This window comes from Procambarus clarkii, chromosome 6 (genome assembly GCF_040958095.1).
Source record: "Procambarus clarkii isolate CNS0578487 chromosome 6, FALCON_Pclarkii_2.0, whole genome shotgun sequence".
Classification (NCBI taxonomy): Eukaryota; Metazoa; Arthropoda; class Malacostraca; order Decapoda; family Cambaridae; genus Procambarus; species Procambarus clarkii.
The window spans coordinates 22,637,402-22,643,401 of record NC_091155.1 but is presented as its reverse complement, the minus strand read 5'-3'; the positions used below and the strand labels follow the sequence as shown (position 1 = coordinate 22,643,401).

The following is a 6,000-nucleotide window of genomic DNA, read 5'->3' as shown; positions in this document are numbered from 1 at the left end:
GTGGATGAACATTCCACATTCCACCTCGAACACATTCCTTCTGAAGATGTATTATTAATATACGAAAGTACTTAAGGAAATTCCTGTTTCAATTCTTCCTCCGTGGTCTGACACTGTCACATTTTTCATCACGTGTTAATTTTCGTGATTTACACACAAATGTATGTATGTGTATACAGGGTATGTGGACACTGGTCAGAATTGAATGTAAAAAGACACCTCGAACACTGTTTATGTAAGGCGGACGTAAGTCTGTGTAACTATGTATTTATGTATGTAGGTTAGGTTAGCATTTTAAAATCACAACATTGTTCAATAAATCCCTGAGCTATATGTTTAACAGATCTCTCACCCTGTCCATGGAGGACAGAAGAAATTGTTTATATGCTGGTTAGCATTGTAAATGTGTGGCCACGTCTGTGGTAGAAAATAATAATACAAAAAACTGTGGACTGTTATTGACGGCCGCCAGACAAGGATCACGTGTTGTGGTTTACCACACCTGCGAATAGGGCATCTCGATAAGCCTATTAGGCTTACCGACATCCCACTATGACCTTGCCCAATTACTCACCTTACCCCAGCAACCCCACAACAGCTGCCTAACTCCCGGGGACCTATTTATCTCCGGTTGAATAGCGGTACCAGATGAAGGGAAACATGCCCAAACGTTTTGGGCATGTTTCCTTTGGCATCTACAAAGCCCTTTTTTTTTTAGACCAATATTGGAATCTCCCGAACCGGCCTGGAATCCACATCTTGTGAAGCACAAAACCAAAACTGAAAAGTACAATAGTTTTCAACAAGACTAGTACCAGAACTGAGAGGGCTGAGCTATGAAGGTAAGTTAAGGAAAAAAATCTTTCACAACGCTGGACGAGGGAAGAAACATTAGGGGCTTGATCGCATCATTCAAGATACTGAGGAGGAATTGAGAAGGTGGACAAGTACAGCCTCTTTACAGTGAGAGAAAGTAGAACGAGAGGACATCATTTTGAAGCTGGAAACGCAAATAAGCCGAATGAATATAAGGAAGTTCTCGTAGCGCTGACGGCTGGTCTATAAGTGGAACGCACCGCAGGGAGGGGTTATGGAAGTCACCTCCATCTACTACTTAAAGGCCAAATTCGACAAAGAATTATAGCTAAAGAATAATTAATTATAACACAACAGGCACAGCTAGTCTTGTAAGTAGGAAGGGAAGGAAACTATGAGGAGAAAGCCATTTCGACTATATAGCACTTGGAAGGGGTCAGGATAAGGATTTGGGATGGGACGGGGGGAAGAAATGGTGCCCAACCACTTGGACGGTCGGGGATTGAACGCCAACTTACATGAAGCGTGACCGTCGCTCTACCGTCCAGCCCAAGTGATAGTGCACCGCACCATTGGTAAGTAGGCGTCTCGACCAGACAAACGAAGCAGCACGAATCTCGACCAAGACTACTCTGCAGGAATCCTTATGTCGTAGAGTCTGAAGAAAATATAAATTAGTCTACACAAAAGAACAGTCAGTGGTTGCTGGGGTGGGTGTTCTCCACCCATCAATAAGAGTTCGATCCCCCTTCACCTGACACCACTACGCCAAACTTGTCCACTCTTTAAACAACTTTTATAGCAAAAGTAGTTGGAACTGAAATTTTTTACAGTGTTTGGAACCATTTTTGTTGAAAATAGGCCGCGCTCTCCGCAAAAATGTTCAGAAGTTTGTGAAATTGGAGCGGGAACTGGTTTAGCGGTAAACCGGTTTGGCTTCTGGCGTGTTGGTTGTGGGGGAGTGATTGTTGTGAGTGACCCCCCTGGTGCATGCTGGTGCCTGGCTACTGGTGAGTGACCCCCTGGTGCATATTGGTGAGTGACCCCCCTGGTGCATGCTGGTGCCTGGCTACTGGTGAGTGACCCCCTGGTGCATGCTGGTGCCTGGCTACTGGTGAGTGACCCCCTGGTGCATGCTGGTGCCTGGCTACTGGTGAGTGACCCCCTGGTGCATATTGGTGAGTGACCCCCCTGGTGCATGCTGGTGCCTGGCTACTGGTGAGTGACCCCCTGGTGCATGCTGGTGCCTGGCTACTGGTGAGTGACCCCCTGGTGCATGCTGGTGCCTGGCTACTGGTGAGTGGCCCCCTGGTGCATGCTGGTGAGTGACCACCGGTGAGTGACGCTGCTGGTGACCTCTGTTGTCTCATGTCCGTGACTCGTATTTCTGTGCCTATATCATCCACGTCTCTCCTCGCCTACTGTTATCCCTCATTTTCAAAAGGCTGTTCCTGTTTGTATGTTTCTCTTAGTATTTTGTATATTGTTGCTATGTCTCCATAGATCGTTCTCTCCTCTAGAGTTAAGATGGTCTGACTTCTTAGCTTAATTTCGTATTTCAAAGACCAGCTTCTTATATATAACTTAAATTGATCTTCTCACGCTTCTCGAGAACCAGGATGGTGCTGCGTATTCTCAAACTGGTCTGACGTAGGTTATGTATACCGTCTTGAAAAATATTATGCTTTTGATTTTCAAAGCTGTTTGTTTGTTTGACATGTTTGCGTTTGTTGGGGACGTAAAGTTAAACAGATTTTGAAAATGTGCGGACAATTGGCGGATGCGGGACAGGTTAACATCACTTGTATGTTAAATTAACAGCTGCTGTAAATCAGATTAACACCCGCTGTAAGTCAAGCTAACATCCTCTGTAAGTACATTAATAAGTACCTGTATGTTATCTGAACAGCCCCTGCACGGCAAGTTAGTTACACTTTGAGTACCACACTGTGAGACTTCCACACTGTGTAGTGAAGAAGAGGTGATATATATTTTTTTTGTTTACATGTGGCAGCACCTGTATCACCTGTTTACATGTGGCAGCATCTGTATCACCTGTTTACATGTGGCAGCACCTGTATTACCTGTTTACATGTGGCAGCACCTGTATTACCTGTTTACATGTGGCAGCACCTGTATTACCTGTTTACATGTGGCAGCACCTGTATCACCTGTTTACATGTGGCAGCATCTGTATCACCTGTTTACATGTGGCAGCACCTGTATTACCTGTTTACATGTGGCAGCACCTGTATCACCTGTTTACATGTGGCAGCACCTGTATCACCTGTTTACATGTGGCAGCACCTGTATCACCTGTTTACATGTGGCAGCACCTGTATTACCTGTTTACATGTGGCAGCACCTGTATCATCTATTAACATGTGGTAGATATTTACACTTTGGTTAGATTCAGTAGTCTTATGTAAATCAATCGGAACTCTTCATCTCCTAGATAGACCTGCCTGGTCTACCCTGGGGATTACCTAACTAGTTTCTTCCTGGGGATTACCTACCTAGTCTCTTCCTGGGGATTACCTACCTAGTCTCTTCCTGGGGATTACCTACCTAGTCTCTTCCTGGGGATTACCTACCTAGTCTCTTCCTGGGGATTACCTACCTAGTCTCTTCCTGGGGATTACCAACCTAGTTTCTTCCTGGGACCACCTATCTAGTCTTCGTGGCTCTACCTACTTACTGCCGGTATCAGCATATATGGCTGAAGAATGATATATATATATATATATATATAGTAAATATATTCATGGACCTCAAGCCTAAAATGCCAGAGGAAGAAGCCTCGTCGAGGTCTCCGGGATGTTGGAAGAATGTTTGCTAAGTGAATCCCAACATTGGATGTTTTTGGAAGTTGATCATGGAAGGGAAGGGAAGGGAAGGGGGGAGGGGAAGGGAAGGGGGGAGGGGAAGGGAAGGGGGGAGGGGAAGGGAAGGGAAGGGGGGGGGACTATGTGCTTGCTTTTACCTGAATGTACTTGCGGGGTCGAGAGCTAGCTCTTGGGTCGTGTGTTGTCAGCTGTGGAGTGTCTAGGGCCGTTGTTGTCGTCTCTCCTGTTCCTGAGAGAGTTTGGAAAAATGTTAATTGGTTTGTCTGCTATTCATTCAGAGTTATTTTATTTGTTCACTATTATGTTAAGAAGTTCTTCTTAGCATCATTTTGATTCTTGTGTAGCTTATGTTTTCATCCTCCGTGTTCTAGCGTTACTCTCTCTGAGCATTTCTCTGTCCATTTTGTATTTTATTCAGAGTATCTTGTATGTTGTGCTCATGTTGCTCACATTACGTCTCTCCTCGAGTATGGCACTGAATACCTCCTTCAGTGATTCCTCATAGGTTAGTCTCCTCAGTTCCATAACCAGCCTCCGTCCCTTCCAAGTGCTATATAGTCATAAAGGCTTGGCGCTTCCCCCTGATAATTTCCTCCATAACCTGCCTCATTCCGTATGTTTTAACTTATTCCAGTTCAGATTAGTTCTCTTCAGTAGGCGTAGGCTGTAAGCCAGGCCTACATAGTAGTGTGTCGTATACCTCCTGCTCGCAGATGATGGGAAATGGTAAACAGAGTATATTAAGTACAACTGAAAGCTGCAAGAGGACGTGAATAAGCTCCTGAACTGGTTTGAAAAATAGATATTAAAGTTAAAAACAATTGAAAGGTAATGCAAATTAGAAGAGGTTAAAGAAGACAGATCGAAGAAAATGAAATAAAGGGCTCCGACTCGTTAAACAATTAAAATACCCAGCTAGTTGTGTTAGCTTTTCAAATTCCCTTTTTGTGTCGATTATTATCTGCAAAATCAAGGGGCTTTAGTGAGGGTACATGATCCTATCTTCAGAGAATGATACCTTAAAGTGCTGCACTCAGCACCCAGTAGACCCCATCAAAAGCCAACAATCTAGCTGGAAGAGCTATCTTATAGATAAGCAGAGGCAGCGGCCTGTGGCTACACCTGCCTTACAGCAGTGGCTTCTCCCCACTCAGTTGATTTTCATGAGATGGTTACCATGCCTGTAAGAGGCATGTGTGTGTGTGTGTATCTTAACTTGCAGCACTTACATATTGCTCTCCACCTCGCTGCCTCAAGCCACATTGCATACAAGTATATATGTAGCAAGGCTGATGATGAATTCCAGGAAATGGCACAAAGTACGGTGTGAAGGATAGATGAAATTGTTTATGTAATAATCTAAGATGAGGTCTGATAAAGACCTTTTGTGCACTCTGTAATGCTTTTGGGCTACCGCTCACAGGATGAGTATGGGGTGCACAATAAACTAGCCGCCTTCCTCGGCAACAATCAATCAATCACGACGCCGCATCAAGAGCCTCGCCACTGGTCCGTCATAACTGTGATCTCTATAATGCCTTGTAATATTATGATGGTCACCCAGGTGGCCTTACACTGTACTCCAGGACAAATGGCAGGCAATTGGTGTGGGAATATTCAAATTATTCATAAATCAAAGGAAGATAGAGAGAGAGAGGAGGACGGGGGACCTGGTCTGATTTTCTGATCGCTTCATTAAGGGTAACGTGTTTGAGCGTAAATAGTCGACTTTAAAGTTTCTGAATCAGAAGACAATACTGATGGCAGGTCTTGGACAATATTGGTCTTGATGGCAGACTAGCTTTAAAGTTTAGATAGATAACACAATATGAACTTGATAGATTTACTTTAAAAGGTAAATAGTCAGAATATTACTATCCGCCAGGTAACTGAAACCAATGGTGATGTAACTGTTGAAGCTTGCGACATATACTCAGTCACGACACAAAGTCACAACACCAAAATATTGCTAAAGTAAGATTTGATAGAAGCGGGTTTTCAGAGCCTGAGCCTGACAAATGCTTTAAAACAAGAGAGAAAATAAAAGATGGAAGAAAAATGCGGCATCGTACGTTTGGCGTCACAGAAGAGGAAAAAACCCGGGGCTGTTTGATTTACTTCTCTTCCCTTCGGCTCCGCTTTTATTTTCTCGAATTCATAGCTTTGAAAAATGGGGAAGAGGTGGGTGAACGATTACCATCGCTGATTTGTGTGCCGGCACACCCACATGTTCTGATGTGTGTGTGCCGGCACACCCACATGTTCTGATGTGTGTGTGCCGACACACCCACATGTTCTGATGTGTGTGTATATGTGACCTGTGTACTCACCAAGTTGT

The 6,000-nt window shown here is 44.2% G+C and overlaps 1 protein-coding gene across 4 annotated transcripts in view; it reads left to right on the top strand.

Moving 5' to 3' along the window:
- The window catches only part of LOC123754009 (alkaline phosphatase), an 818,565-nt gene that overhangs the window by 169,203 nt on the left and 643,362 nt on the right, over positions 1 to 6,000 (top strand). The gene's annotated exons all lie outside the window — the stretch shown is intronic.